Below are 14,784 nucleotides of genomic sequence, written 5' to 3'. Positions count from 1 at the left end.
GGGTAGGGAGAGAGATCAGGGCCAAATGAGCAGAGCGCCCCAGGAGACCCACTCAGATCCAGGAGGGCCCTGCTGCTCAGGGGCAGCCCAGAATAGCTTTGTCAGGACTCCGGCAAGTCAGGCAGAGGCTCCAACTGTGGGTGCAAACTGCTGTAGGTGAAAAGGTACATTAAAGCACATGTCATCCAGGTAAAAATTCAGTTTCACCAAAGACAAATTGAAAGTGAAAAAGATTCAATTTATAAGTCAGAAAGTGACTGGATGGTGGGAGCTGAGCACTGAGCCCTTTCCTTCCAGTGTTTTCTGCCATGTCTTGTCAAGGACAAGCTGGCAACTTGCTGCAGCGGGAGAGTCCAAGTTCTGTGTAGCTTCCTGTGTTGATCGACAAGTGAAAAAAGTTCACAGCCTCAAAGTGGATCAAGGACCTAGGAATTAAACCAGAGTCACTGCCTCTAATAGAAGAAAAAGTAGGCCCAAGTCTCCATCATGTCAGATTAGGCCCCTACTTCCTTGATAAGACTCCTGTAGCGCAAGAATTAAAATCAAGAATCAATAAATGGGATGGACTCAAACTAAAAAGCTTCTTCTCGGTAAAAGAAAGAATCAGTGAAGTGAATAGAGAGCCTACATCTTGAGGGCAAATTTTTACCACTCTCACATGAGATAGAGCACTAGGCTATATAAAGAACTCAAAAAGCTAAACACCAAAAAACCAAATAACCCAAGTTATACAATTTTGACTTGAGGAAAAGCCTTGATATCCACTTTGATATTGAAGAAATGATGAAGTAACTTCTGGGTATAACCGAAGAAAATGTAACTTTTGGGAAAACTAGTCTGTGTTAATGATTTTCCACATGCCCAAGAATGAATAATAAGTAGAATTATTGTGGAGTGGCGCAGAAGAGAGTAGAGTGGTACTGGCATGAGGGTAAACAACTGTTGACTGCCTTATGAGTAAAAATTCCTCATTTGTGAGGACCTTCTGCAGAGATCAGGGGGCCTGTGGATCAGACAGGAAGGCAGGGGCTCCCCACATTCCATGACATCTCCAAACTTCTTTTTTTTAATATTTATTTTTGAGTTATAGTTGGACATAATACCTTTATTTTATTTATTTATTTTTATGTGGTACTGAGGATTGAACCCAGGGTCTCGCACCTGCTAGGCGAGTGCTCTACCGTGAGCCACACAACCCCAGGCTGACATCTCCAAACTTCTAATTCTGTTAGACTGTTACCTGGTGCACTCAGCCCTACCTCCTCACTCCTGTCCAAGTCTGAGCTATAGGCAGAGCTTTCAGCTCTGAGGTCTGAAATCCAAAGCCATGTTTTGGGGGTTAAGGCCTTTCAACTGTTGTGGTGTGGTGATCAACCTCTTTTGAACAGTAAGTTAATGATTACAGTTCTGTCCTCCCTTAGTCCTGATGAATGCTACTTGATTTAATTTGTTTTTAACCCGTAACGTGTCTGGGTTTCTTCTCTGTAGTCCCTGGCTGTACCTCTAAGGCCTAAAATCATCATGGCTGTATAGGTCAGCCCTTCAGAAGAAATCATCCAGTAATTGTGCCTTCAACTGAAAGAGGGCAAGCAAAAATTGAGAGACCTCAACGAAAAACTGCTTACATCTGAAGTTGTAATTTGTACATAGGATCCTAAGTTGTACATAGAATCCCAGTCACCAAATGAATGGTCTTCTCTGAGATATAAGATGCCCTGCCCTCCAAAATGGATTCTTCTCTTCCTTTCCTTAAAGTAAATTCCATTAATAGCATATTTCTAAAAGTCTAGAAGTTAGTATATTTACCTTCAATATAATGGCAATGGAAAAATGAGACAGAAAGTGTTTGGCAACTTCTAGTTTATAGTGAGGTGTAGGGTGAGGATAGGGTTAAAATGCTAGCTTATGATTTCTACTGAAAGCATGCAATTGCCTTTTTCTCTCTCTAGAATAGCTCACACTATTTTTACTAGTATCCTCTCTGTATTATATCGGGTCTTACAGGCATAAAAAAACCATGTTGTTCTAAGTGTCTGGAACTAATGATCTTCCATTCAGTTCAAGCTTTTTTTGAGTCCTAATTGGACAGCACTTGCTGGTTATGCTGAGAACAGTGTGGCAGTGCACAGTACCTTCTTTAAAGACCTAGAGCAGTCTGTTGCTAATAGAAGCCATGGTACCCAGAAGTGATATCATCAAGACCAGGGACTCTGCTGGTGAGGAGAAATCCCTGAATCCTGGGACACAGAGTCTTAAGAATCCAGGAGATTCTTCTCCCTGAAGTGCAATGGAAGGTGTTTCTGGGATATCTGAGGATCTATAGCACCTTATAGGTGTGTTCCTGAGCTGGTACCTCTAGGGAGGAGGATGTTGTCCTATGGGAGCTCAGGCCCAGGTCATTAGATTTGGGCCTCTGACAGTTGACAGAAGAGGGGAGGCATGGTTGGGATAGTAGACATTTTGTATTTGGAGGCGGCAGCAATAGCCCCCAGATTTCAGGTATAGGCCCATTTCACCCTGAGTCCTTCTATAAGCCTTTTAAGATACACAGATCAAACAACAAAGGCACACTGCCAATGGTTCATATAAATGAGAACAAATCCATAAGCAAATGGTTATGACCTTGACTACATAGGTGATTCAGGGTGTTTATGACCTTCACTACATACTAAAAACAGCTCTCTGGAAGCCTTTTAGAAGGAGCCCAACTATAAGCCTTTAGTGCCTGCCCAGTAGATGGCCAGCTGGTACAGAATGACTTCTAGGATTTTAATTATGTGATATGAGGCCAAAGTGAGAATGAGGGTTGTGGAGGAGATTATCAGCCCCAGTTAAACCCAAGATACTCTGCATAGCAGGTCCTCCCTTTCCACAGTCAGCCTGGCAAGGGTGGACAGTCAGCCTGCTCTTCAGGGTGGACTGTTGGGACTCATGGAATCCTGGAAATGGGTGTGTTCTATCACATGGTTAAGAAGGAATCTTGCCACCTCTGAGCCCAAACTTGCCTTTTTTACATACATTTTCCAAATATTAAGTGGTATAATCTTTCTTTTAATAAAAAATGATTAGAGAAAAAATTAAAAATTGAAGCTTGTTGAGCTGGGATTGTGGCTCATCAGTAGAGTGCTTGCCTCACTCATGTGAGGCCCTGGGTTCAATTCTCAGCACCACATAAAAATAAATAAATAAAATAGAGGTATTAAAAAAATTGAAGCCTATTAAGGAAGTCAGGAGATGAGATTTAGGAAAGGGCAAAATGTATTTTATTAAGATAATTCTTTTGAGTCGCAACATAATTGTAGGAAAATAATTAGAGGTTGAAGAAGAAAGATATCCCCTAAGACCCTGTTGAAGTAACAGTGTAAAGGTTTATGGCACTGGGCCATTGTCCTGGGCTTTAATCCAGAATTCTGTCTTCTCTGTCTTCAGGTTCCTACTCCATCATGTGATTTTTAATACTACCTACTATGAATTTTAAAGTGCATAAGAGTAAATTTTCATAAAATGTTTATCTCAATCATTGCTGGCACAGAGTAAACACTGGAAGTTCATCGCTCTGTTATATCTCATTTAACACAAATGTTATCACTGTTGGGTGAATTTCTTTCAGGTTTTAAAGGTCTTAACATTATTCTTTATACAAGTGCATCCAGATACAATATTTGTTATCTTTGAGATGTTTATTTAGTCTTGAAATTCTGAGCACAAGGGAACTTTCACCTCTGTTGTCCTAGGGTTCTTTGTCAATCTACAGAGAATCAGCAGTTCATGTGAGGCTAATAGTTTGACTTAAGAGGCTGCAGCTTTGCTAATTATAGTGGTCCAGGATTCGGAGTCAGATGTGAACCTGACAGCCATGTACAGTTGAATTACCCTCCCATAATACATCCTGCATCCTTGGACTTCTCTTTCCTCATCTATAAATTGAGGAGTAATCAAATACTATGTGTTTGGGGAGACTTCAGGACATGGAGGCCCTGTGTAGACTCTGGGATGAAGTTCCCATTGTCCTTGGATGGACCTGCCTCCTCCTCTGAAGGCAGTGCCCACAGCAGCATGTCCAGTTGGCCACTGATGCAGGCTCATTTGTCTTTTGTCAGGGTGTGGCAAGCACAAACACACCATGAAGTCTGTGCTGGGGGAGAGGTTGCAGGCAAGGAGGGGAAGCTGCCAGAGAGGCTGATGCTAGCCATGTAGCTGAGGTGAGGGGGCTATGAACAATGCAGGTAGGTGAGAAGGCATGTGAGACTCTGAAGTGGGGCAGCCCAGCTGGGGGAGTTAAGATCTACCTTTAAGAAGAAGGGCAGAAAGTCACACACAAGGAACATTCACAAGTATTTATAAAACAATTTGGAACCACATAATATTGTGAATGATGGACTAAAATGGTTCACAAAAAATGCCTCGTTTGTAGTTTCAGAGCCACCCAAATCCTTCTCCTGTCATTGTTGCTGTTAATCCCAGCTGGGCAAATCAGGACACATTCATGTGTGTGGCTCACATACCATCCAGGCACAATGCACTATGTTATGTCCACCTAGAAATGTCTTTGGCCAAATGAGGAAGTGAAGGGGCATCTTTATAAAGGAGATTCAGGAAGACGCTTGACTTTGAATAGGGAAGAGTAGGTGAGGCGATGTCTAGGAACCTTACAGAGAACTTTCTGATACAGAGGAGGCCTTTGTTTGGCTTTATTATTTTTTCTTTCTCTATTGCCGAAGTGAATTGTGTTTAGATGGTTCCATGGCATGTTCTTACCAAAATCTCTGTCAAAGGCCATATAATCTACTGTGTAATTCTGCAGGCTTCAATTTCTTTTTATTCCATCCCAGAGAATCCAATATTAAAATCCAAGAGCAAGCCTGGGAGCTTTCCCACTTAAGAAAAAAGCTACAACAGGGAAGAGAGGTTTCATCGTTTATCAATGATTTTCTGAAAGACCTCATTACTCAAGAAGACTCTGACTGCCACAAGTAACACCACCTTCAAGATCTATTGGCTGAGGGGTGCAGACTGGTCGAATATCTTGTCTTCAAGCTAAGCCCAGGTAACATGACCATAATTACACTGAGCTGCTCCAAGGGATGCTGCACGCACAAAGTGATTTTTTGATCAGTTTTTTTGCTTTTCATGTCAAAATTAGGGCATGGAAACACCAAGGCTGCCTGTGTGGGAACACAAAAGCAAGTACCCAAGTGAATGTCATAGTGCAACTATGTTCTTTCTTCCTGATAGAATGTGGCCTCTGGATAAGGAGGTAGAATCCATCTAATGTTAAAGAAGAGGACAGGGATGAAACATGAGCCCTCATGTTGTACTGATATCATTATGGACTAGGATTGAGAGGGTCCCATTCTCCAACCTGAATTCTTACTATCTGTGGCCATTGATCATTTAATCTCTCCTAAATTTCTGTCTCCAGATTTCTAAAAAAGGATCCAGTAGTAGTTGGAGCTATCATGTGTGGGAAAGGAAGTTTATGAATGCATTTTTTTTTAAAAAAAGATATATATCCTCAGTCTTTGGAGCTTGTTTTGGGCCTTGGTATTATCATCTGATGATAGAAATGTTGCTTTATACCTCATGCAACTTCCATAGGGGGAATTTCTCCTCATAACAGACCAGGCTGAGTTTTTATGTTTGGCATGACTGATGAGAAGAGTCATAAATTATTATTAACTAAAGAAAATGCATTACATTGGGAATTACTCTGATTTGTACATTCTGTGGACTTTGGAAAATGTGTAATATATAACTTCTGTGGGCTGTGCCACACAGCTAGTTTTAGTAAGAGTCCACTGTCATCCACCTGCTCACCACCCCCTCATTGAGAACCTCAAAGCATCATGTCTTTGTGTATCATCAGCTGTGTACCTGGCAAAACTTTTCTCCCCATATGTGGCTCATCTTTTAACTTTGTTAACAGTGTCTTTCACAGAGCAGAGGTAGATTCTAACAAAGTGCAATTTCTCGGCTCTTTCTCTCATGGGTTATGCCTTGGTGTTGCGACTGAGAAGTCATGTGCAAACTCCTAGATTGAATCTTTTTCTTCACCATCTTAGGAGGGTAATTAAACATTTTATGTTTTATATTTTAGGTCTGTGATCTCTTTCTATTTAATTTTTGTGAAAAGTGTAAGGTCTGTGTCCAGTTTCCTTTTTGAGGGATGTGAATGTCCACTTGTTACAGCACCAGTTGATAAAAAAGTCTCCTTTCGCCTGTGGATGGCCTTAAGTTCTGATCTAATGACTCTAAAATGTTTTCTTGATCTCTCTCCTAAAATAATGTTTGCTCCAAAGTTTACTCCCAATATTTCTTTAAATTATCTCTTAAATGCCACACTTGATCAGCTGGGTGACATGAATGGAAGTGAATCCAAGGGTAAGGTTCCCTTCTCAGTTTACCTCTCTAGTGAGTAGACTGTGTGATTTTTTTTCATTTAAAGAAAGTTAATTGGCCTTTAAATGGCTCAAATTGCAAATAAATGATTCAGGTAGTGGCATCAGCCTAAGAAACTAGATGCATCTTTGTCATTTGGCTTCACAGCTTCTCAGTACCCAGGAGAGGAAAGGTCTCAAGGCAAAACCACAATGTTTGTGTTCAGGATTCCTGGTATAATGGCTGAAGTGAGCACACCTAGGGTCTGCTAGGCCTGCTGGCTAGTGTGACATTGATCACTTAATTCCATGCATGGCATTGTTTATGAGTAGTAAGAAATGAAAGACATACATCATAAACCCCTAAGCAAAAATATTTGACATGACTAGCTAGATGTAATATCTAAAGACATGAATTCCTAAAAAGCCTCTTTTTGATAACTTTATCTACACACCTATTACCCCAAATGCCTGTACACCTTTGACATTATCAACATTAGCTCATATTTTAGCAGAAGTTTCCACATACTTATCCTTCCTCTAGCCAGCTCTCTTTTTTGCCTTTTCTACAGAAACTTGCCTTTTTATCTTTCAACTCTGATTTTTTACCAACCAGTAGAAATGGAACATCATCATCTTTTTTTCCTCTTAAAATCTCCTCCTTGAAGCCAGCTGTGGCTGCCAGCGATTCCATTTCTGCAATAGAGAAGGTACAGAGGAACCCCTCCCCTTTATGAAGCAGTTGTCTCCAATTGCAGCTGGTCTGAGTTGTGGAGATGTGCTCTTCCTCCCCACCCAGCACACCTTCTTCCTGTAGCTCTCTGCTTTGCTAGGTTCAGAGTCCTCCACAAACTCCTCATACATGAACTGCAGAGTCCCAACAGATTTTCCCACACCACCACTGCTCACTATGATGACTTTGTGTAAGGTTAAGAAATTCTGATATTTGTGGGGATGTGCAGCCATCTAGTGTTGTGGAGTTTTCACCATAGTATTCAGAATGATCTGTACCAGCAAGCTGTCTGCCACCCAGTAGGTCCCAGAAGCCTCAGCTGGATTGGCTGTGGTGGAGGGTGCTCTGACTTTGTTGTCTGGGAGGTTCCTTTTAAGGGGAGTCAGAAGGAGGAGGCTGCAGGGTAGCAGCAGAGTGTGGGCAAATGAAGGAGAAGGCAGGGGATCCAGGCTAGTCTATGGGGGGATCCACCCTCTTCCCTGCAGCTTCCAGGCTATGTTATGTGTATGCTGTAACTATAGATGCCATGGACCAAAATCTCTTCTACTGTTTTTACTTTTTCTACTTCATTGTTTCAATTTCCCCTGATTGTTCTGCTTAAATCTAAGACTATTTCTTTCAGATTTATTCCCCTGTTATTATTTGAGCCCTGTTGCAGTGTGGGTGAGTTGTGGAAGGATAGGACTATGGACTCCTTCCACAGTCCTGCAATTTATTCTCAGGTTTTAGTCAGCCTGTGTCTTGGGTTGTGACCTTCCCACCTACTCTGTGTTTCTCCTACCTCTGCAATCTGGTTAGTCCTATGTACACCATCATGAATTGCAGTGGACCCTTAGTATGTGATTGGTACAACTGACGTTCTTTCAATGGAGTCCTCATGAGCTGCTTCTGGAGGAGAACTTTATGCCCATACAAAGGTTACAAATTGATACGGCTCCATGCTCAGAGGCTCCCATGTGTTTGTGATGAGTGATGTGGAACTACTCAATGCCTGACTGGACATTTCTGAATTTGATTTCAGAGAATTGTGAAGATATAAAATGGAAAAGAGCAGGAATCACTGGATCCCAGGTAACAATGAATATTAAGGGCCTTAGAGAGGATAGGTAAAATATGACAGGGGTCTCCATGAGGAAATCAAGAGGTCCAGGTAGCCATGTATTTCACATGTAAAGGCAAACAAAAACTGCTGGTATGACTACATTCCTCAACCAATGAAGAAGTCCATCTTTTAACAAGGTGCCCATTGTACTGGTTCTGGTCTGCATCCAAGTAGAAATAATCAGCCCCCCCCCCCCCTAATTTTTTTTTTTTACTCACAGAATCTACATATGGATCAATTGAGGATGAGACATATATATAGGTTATCGATCCATTGAGGATAATGTATATCTATTTTCTTTATGGTTGACCTGAATTTGTTGAAAGGCCTTTCATAGCCATGAAATTGGATCATGGGTGTGTATATATATCCATATATGTGTGTGTGTGTGTGTGTCTTGGATTCTACAATGTCTCTGAAGCATGTAAAAGTAAAAGTCAACATATAGAGAAAAGTTTGAACTCGTGTTATGTTTTCTGTGTGCTGTGGGTCATGGTGGTAGCATACAAAGAGAGTTGAGACACCTACCCCCTCAGCTAATTGTCCAGCCAGTATAATGAACCTCTCCTCCTGTCTAATGTCATGAAGGCTACACTCTGCCCTCATCCTAGAAGTATCATTTTCTTTCTCTTTAAAGGGAGTACCTCTGACTTTCTGGGATCAATCCCTTAGGCCTCTATCAGGACTCTTGCATCCAATCTTTCTTGTTTAATCGTACTCTTTATCCCACCAGGCTGAGAAAAGAGGAACAGGAGGAAGAGGAGGAAGTAAAAGAACCCCTGCAGGGCTCATTGGATGAGGACCCTAAGACTTCCTGCAGTCATTGTGAACTGTCCAACATCCACCAGCCTTCCTGCTCTAGTGATGACCTGTTGGGTGGGCATGAAGTCACCTCTTCTCTGGATGCAACTCGTGAGTACTCCAGCAGAAAGAGAACTATACTCCAACAGTCATATTTCTGGGTGTTGAATGAGAAATTCAGGTGGCGAACACAGGACTAACCAGGATGGGAAGGTTGCAGAGATTATACAGAACTCACAGGCATTACTTATGCATGTGTGTAGCTGGGATCTGCGAGTCTTGTCTTTTAAACTGGGCCAGCTGATCTTTCCTACAAAGTTGTTGCTAATTTTTGATCCTGAAAAAACCACTCAGTGTACTTTGAGTGTTAGTGACTGTGCAGATAGGTTAGTACTCTTCACTATGTCATTGGAGATACCATTTGCATGGTCCCTTATGAATATGCCTGGAATTATTCCTGAAGGCATGACTTGGATCCTGGATGTCTCTTTAATAAAAAGTATTCTATTCCCTCATTATGACAAAAGCTCTTTCCATTTGGACAGTGTTTAGATTCCATCTATGAGTTTATTCTCACCATCTAATCTCAAATCTACCAAGAAGCACCATCATATCTGATGGAGTCAATTATGAGTCTTGAAAAAAGTGTTCTAGAAGCCAGTCTTCAAGTTATTCCTGATCACTGGGATAAAAAATAGTTTTTTTTTAATTGGGAGAAGGTATTATTGCTATTTGATGGAATGGGACTATATGTCCATTTCTGAAGTCACAGCTGAGACTTCCTTGAGTGTTCCTCCTGGTGTATCCATTCCCCACACCAACAGTACTTATCATACCCTGAGTTTAAAATGGCACATGGTCTTTGCAGAAGGATTACAAAAAGAAACCAGGTCGTTTCCTAAAGCTAAATGAGGACACTATTCAACAGTTCTCATAGTGTACCCTAAAACCATGCATAAATATTTATGTCATCATGCCAAGATAGGACAGGGTGACACAGAACTCCTTTATGTCTGACAGGACATTTTTGAATTTGCATATTGTCATGAAAATGGCAAAGATGATGAAGAAAAACAACCATTTTGTGAAATTCATGAGAAAGAAAGGTAAAATACAGAAAGGGTCCCTGAAAAGACAAAGATAAATATGACCGCACTCAGGATGCAAAGTTAAACTACTGATTTACTAATTCCACTCACTCAACCAACCTTGCAATCAGCGCTTGGCAAGGTTGTATATTCTCCTTCTATAACTTGTAATTTGAGTATAAGTTAGTCTCAGGGGATTTCTTATACTCCCAGGTCCCATACATCCTTCATGTATGATAAAAAGACAGGGTAAGATTTAAACCTTTTATATGAGTCATCTTCATTGTTTGGGACCTTACAACAAGGAAGGCAGTTACACACACACACACACACACACACTCACTTACACACACAAACACACTACACACACACACACATAAACATGTATACATATGTACACATACATCTCTGTCTCTATATTTTTTTCATAGTGTTCTAGGAAAAGATTTAAAAAGGAGCTCTAGGAGTTACACTAGTTAGGGGGAAATAAGCTTCAATTGTGAAGAATGTACAAGGATTCTGTTTGAAGTCTTCAAAGGGATATTGTTATAAAAATTGTGTCCTTGCCCTAATAACCTATCATTCATTGAGTTCTAATCATAATTTCCCCTTGCATCCTACCTTAGGGATTTCAATTTTCTATTAACAATACAAGCAAGAGACTTGGCCAACTTAAAGCTGAAAATGCAGGAAGGGAGAGATGCATCTCTTGACATCCGAAGGTATCTTGAGGATCTCCTCACCCAGCCTGACTCTGACTGTGACCAGGGGCAGGGCCTTAAAAAACAGCTCTTGGAGGGGTTCAGGCTGGCAGATCATCGTGCTGATAAGCTGAGTCCAGGTAAGGTGCCAAGAGGCCCTGCTCACACAGAGATGCTCTAATGTGCCCAGCTCACATGGGACTCCACTATGAAAGCAATATTTGCACCTGCTCTCCTGGTATCAACATTTTGTTTTGAGGCTTGAAAGATGAAGACTGCCTCAGTTGGAAGACAGTGGATAAGTGCACTGGGTAGAGGCCAAAGTGTTCCATCTCTCATCATCCTCCCTGATGGAATGTGGCATTGAGACAGTAGGTAGCATCCCCCAGCATCCTTGCAGGAAGGAGAGTGTGATAGGTGGAATTTTGTGAGATTGAAAAGAGCCCAGTCTAAGATTCAAAACGTTCCAGGAATCCTCATGCTGATTTCATTGTGGGAAAGCAGTGATTTATCCTTTCTGGATTTCAGTTTCCTCATCTTATAAAAATATTGAAAAGTGTGCACTGCATGGTAGCTGTAGCATTTGATTAGGGAATGTTCAATGTACTTTCAGTAGGATAATGTCACTGTCCAGGCTTGGTTTAGGGACTTCATATAGTGGGAATCTGGGGATGAGGTATAGGGTACACTGGAATACTTAACAGGAGAGAATTTTCCTTGGTCAAATGACAGAAACAGACTTGAAGGATCCTGTGTCCCCACAAGTACAGAGAGTCACAGGACAGTGTTCCATTTTCTCTCTGTAGAGGAAGGAGTGAACATGATGTTTTCTCTGAGCATCATGGTGGCAGGTAAATTGCTGATCTTGGGAAGCAGCCATGTGGCAGGATGTGGGTACAGTTGGAATAGCCTCATCTTTCAAAGATGCCTCAGTTTCTGTTAATTTGGGGGAACAAAAGACATTTTTCTTTTTGCCCAATTAAACAAGTAGTATGCTACTGAGGAGATCCATTAAATAAAGGCCACTTTCTTTCATGGATAAGAAACACCCTGGGGGGTCATTTCTTTAAAGAAAAACATGACAACTTTTAAACTCATTCATCAATAATTTATGTCTCTGTGACAAGATAAGCCAATGCATTTCTAATGGATGAGGTAGAACTGCCTCATTCCTGAATGGGTTTTGTATAAATTTGATTGTAGGAGATTAGGAAGAACAACATAAAGAAGAAAAAGAATCACTGGCCACCAGGTAGTGATGTATTGTCAGGGGAGGGTAATGATCAGGCCAAAAGGAGCACAAAACAAGCCAAAATAGCCACATTTATGATCCAAGGGTAGAGAAAATCTGCTGGTATCCTAGCTTTCCTTTACTCAACCAGTCTACACTTCCCCTTTTCTGTGAGACATTTGTATCATCTGTCTCATTAAAAGTGCATTGACTAGGAGCAGGAATGTCCAGCACTTTCAGAGTTGACTGGTTCTCTCCTCTGTAGCTGAGAACTAGAGTGGGAGGCAGGTGTTTCCTGCCAGGGTCACCTTTGCCTTTCAGCAAGCATCTCATAGCAAGCAAAGGCCTGCATGAAACAAAAATTCTTATCCTGTCCCAACACTAGTAGTCGGAAGTCCTTTGGGTGTCTATAAACACCTAAGGGGCAGGTTGTCACTTGGCCACTGTATGCAACATGTAACAAGAAAAGAAAAAGTCACAATTCACACCAAAATGAGCCAGAATCACAAGTGGAAGGCATTTGGGAGCTATTCTCACAGAATTCTCTCAAAGTCCTCATCACATATCATTATGCCATTCCTACTCTGAGAATGTCTTCTCTTCCATGTTAGGAATTACTATTTCCTGGTGCAAGCCCAGGCATGAGGGCTGACTTGTTTATGCCAGCAGTTGAAGGCAGGGAGTGATGCTGCCTTCTCCCTCATTCACCATCTGACCAACCTCCTCAGCCATGAGGTCTCTGGCAAGCACCAGCACCAGGGCCTCCAAGACCAACTGTCAGAGAGATGCAGCCTGGCAGAGAGGCTTCTCTGCAGACTTAACTATGGTGAGAGGCACAGGCCTTGATCATACTGAAATGTTCCAATGTCCCTGGCTCATAGGACACTCCACACCTCCACCAATAACAGTTCACCAGATGTCTTGGATTCCACATGTCAATTGAGGCCATTGCAAGATGAGCACAGCCTTAGCTGGAGCACTAAGGAGAAAAATACTATATTGGAGGTCATAGTATTTCTGCTGTGTTGGTGCTTCCTGATGGTTCATGGCTTCTGGAGCAAGAGGCAACATCTACCAGTGCTATAGAACAGGAGTCAGATTCTTAAAGTGCAGAGAGCCTGGGCTAGGAATGACAGTCTCCCAAGTTCTTCCTGAGCATTGGCTTTTATACCTGTATGGATGTGGCTCACTTATACCTTCCTGATTTTTTGCTTCATCATGTGTAAAATAAACCAAATAGGGTGTTTCTTTTAACTCTATTGAATGAAGGTTATTGATAAACTCACTTTAAGAAGGAATGTAATCAATAAGTGTTTGTTGATGGTTCAGTTAAAAGAGTAGAATCCAAAAACAATGAGTAGAATCAGGTGGTAGAAATTTGGTTCATACTATTACAGATTCCAAAGAAAAATTGGCCCTAGTATATCACCAAAGCCAATTTGGAGAATAGTGCAAAACTTACAGTATGTAAAGGCATAAGGAACAGGGAATAGCTTCTATTTGAGGATGGTGAGGGGACACAGAAACACCAAGCCTGGGAATGAGTCTTGTATAAGGAAGAGAGAAGTAACTACAGATATTCAGAAGAACCTGGACGAGTATCTAGTGTTCAGAAGACCAAAATGCACTTTTATTCTATTCATTTAACTCAGAGCTTGCCATAATAATGATCCAGCCAAATAGTGACATTTTGCAATAAAGGATTAGCACATCAACACAGACCATTTCTTTGAAGTCACCATATGAGATCATTCAGTAGAATCCTGTATGTGTATCCCAAATTCATGCACACATAATAGAATGTCCTCATGCTCAGGTGGCCACTGTATTGAAATGTGTAAAATATAGCTATTTAACAACTTCTATATATTTCTGAATTTGTTTGCAGAATATAATGATGATGAGAATGATGAAGAAGAACGAGAGTCACTGGATTTTAGGTAACAATAAAAGATCAGGGATAATAAGCAAAGGCAATATAATGGGGTTTGAGTGTCCTGAAATATACACCATGAGATCAAAATTAGCTGCAGATTCCATAATGAAAGGTTAAAAAAAAGCTTCTGATTGCTATGATGTAGTTCACTCAGCCAAAATTTGACATATTCATTTGGCCAGGTAATATATTTTCTTTACTGTAATTGTAGAGTGGGTCTGTCCATGGGGACCTAAGGAGTCTTGGGGATTTTTTTTCCCATTAAAAAGTCACTTGTTCATTTTTTTTAAAATTTTTTATTGTTGGCTGTTCAAAACATTACATAGTTCTTGATATTATCATATTTCACACTTTGATTCAAGTGGGTTATGAGCTCCAATTTTTACCCCACATACAGATTGCAGAATCACATCAGTTACACATCCATTGATTTACATATTGCCATACTAGTGTCTGTTGTGTTCTGCTGCCTTTCCTATCCTCTACTATCCCCCCTCCCCTCCCCTCCCCTCCCCTCCCCTCTTCTCTCTCTGCCCCCTCTACTGACATTCATTTGTCCCCCTTGTATTATTTTTCCCCTTCCCCTCACTTCCTCTTGTATGTACTTTTGTATAACTCTGAGGGTCTCCTTCCATATCCATGCAATTTCCCTTCTCTCTCCCTTTCCCTCCCACCTCTCATCCCTGTTTAATGTTAATCTTCTTCTCATGCTCTTCGACCCTACTCTGTTCTTAGTTACTCTCCTTATATCAAAGAAGACATTTGGCATTTGTTTTTTAGGGATTGGCTAGCTTCACTTAGCATAATCTGCTCTA

General features: G+C 41.2%; 1 pseudogene; it reads right to left on the bottom strand.

Moving 5' to 3' along the window:
- Positions 1–6,824: 6,824 nt before the first annotated feature.
- Positions 6,825–7,343, bottom strand: LOC114105342 (ras-related protein Ral-A-like; annotated as a pseudogene).
- Positions 7,344–14,784: the final 7,441 nt, after the last annotated feature.

Source organism: Marmota flaviventris, chromosome 10, assembly GCF_047511675.1.
Source record: "Marmota flaviventris isolate mMarFla1 chromosome 10, mMarFla1.hap1, whole genome shotgun sequence".
In the NCBI taxonomy this organism is placed as follows: domain Eukaryota; kingdom Metazoa; phylum Chordata; class Mammalia; order Rodentia; family Sciuridae; genus Marmota; species Marmota flaviventris.
Note: the sequence above shows the minus strand (reverse complement) of the source record. Positions and strands in the feature narration are given on the sequence as shown.